Genomic DNA, 1928 nt, shown 5'->3' with positions numbered 1-1928 from the left:
ATTTTTACGCTTGAATTTCGCAATACAATCAAAATTCGGGATGTCAATGTTTTCATCGTCATTTGACCAGGTTTCTGATAAAAACAGGATATTGCTTGAATCAATTGCGGGATCGCTTAAGTCCGATACGTGTTTCCTGAGACTTTGGCAATTAAAAGTAACCATGGACAACTTTTTTCTGTCATTCATAAAATCGAGAATCGTTCTACCTATTGTTGACAATGTGTTCAACGATAATCGGCGAAATTCATCTTGTAAAGATATGATCGATGTATCATTTTTTCGCCCATGATAAAATCTATTATCATTGTCTTTTGGTACTATGTAGAGTCCGTCAATACTGGTAACTCGTGATAAAGCAACATAAAGTAATGGTAAAGAATGAGTCCTTTGATATTCATAAACTACTTCATCGCATGTTCCACCTTGAGATTTATGAATTGTCATGGCACATCCTGATACTAAAGGAAAATGATTACGTTTTGCATTTATTGTTTTKTTATTATTCATGGCAATGGTAGATGTTCTGCGTTCTATTGGGACGGCATGTTTATCAATATTATGTGCCGCAACGTAAGTGGAAGCYTTTTGTCGAAGTTTTTTACCAACTTTTCGTGAATTTTCAAAAGTTAACCATACTCGTGTAACTTCATTTTGTTCGGTTTGTTCAATATGTACCAATTTACCAACTGCACCATTTGCCAATCCATCTGATACATCAATGTTTGTGGTGATAATGTACGATTTGTACAGAACGAAAACAATTTCGTACGGTAAACCGCCAGTATCAATAACTGATATTTTGTGAAATTTCTGTTTGCATGATTTGATGTAGCGCATGCTTTGAGCTCTTGAAAAATTTATTTTATCATTTGCGAAGTGCCGTCGGGTAGGTAGCTGATGTAGTGCACGTTTTGAGCTCTTGAATTCCTTAAATCTTTTATATGGAAAATAAAAAAGATAAAGATCCTTTTGTTTACAAATGTATTTCTGGGAAAAATAAAATAATAACAAAGGATAAAGATTTTTTTACAAATATATTTCTGGGAAAAATAAGAATTCATATTTTTGGACTACTATATAATAATTGTGGCATAAATTTTATATACCAATTAAAATAATAAATTTAATATGAGCACTCATATTTTGATGTATGCTTGTATAACTTTATTAAATTTAAGATTTCGCTCATTCCCAACYCAATTTGCATAATTTTTCTATAAATTAACAATATTAAACTAACTATTAATTTTTGGGAAAAATGCTATTTTGAAAATGTACTTTATTTTTATAATATAACACAGTCGTCTTAATACTCGCTCTTCTAAGTTTCATATTACCGAAACGAAAATGCCGTCGGCATATGTGCAAATGGGATATGTTGCCTCTTTGAAATTTTCATAGAAAACGAAAATGCCGTCGGCATATTTGCAAATGGGATATGTTGCCTCTTCGAAATTTTCATAGAAATGAAAACTGCGCTGTCAAACGGCTGAAGTGACAGCTCATAGCTTACGAGACATGGCAAACTAGATAGTTTTCTATATCTAGTAAGCTATGAGCAATGTGGTGTCTCCACAGGCTATCGGCACGGCAATGCAGCTAGTATTCTAGAAGTTCTATCTTGTCGAGATGCCCCGAAACGGCCACAAGTCAACACAGCGGTCCGCTAAAAAATTGTTCGATCGAGTTTCGTGCTCAAAACGAACAAGCTCGATCAATTGGTTTGATTACGTTGTTGTTCGTTTTGAGCACGAAACTCGAAAAGTGTGTAAAAATGTTTACGTTCTCTGATCACACTTTTCGTAACGCATTCGTCAGCTTACTCCCCAAGCCAAGCGTGCGTAAAGAAGTTTCACTTCAAAAAAAAAAAGTTTTGTTAGCATTACACGACAATAATCCAAAAAGCGAAGAAGATATACAAAAAC

Source organism: Bactrocera latifrons, unplaced genomic scaffold, assembly GCF_001853355.1.
Source record: "Bactrocera latifrons isolate USDA-ARS-PBARC rearing strain unplaced genomic scaffold, ASM185335v1 scaffold_866, whole genome shotgun sequence".
In the NCBI taxonomy this organism is placed as follows: domain Eukaryota; kingdom Metazoa; phylum Arthropoda; class Insecta; order Diptera; family Tephritidae; genus Bactrocera; species Bactrocera latifrons.
The sequence above is the reverse complement of the archived record's forward strand: the minus strand, read 5'-3'. Positions refer to the sequence as shown.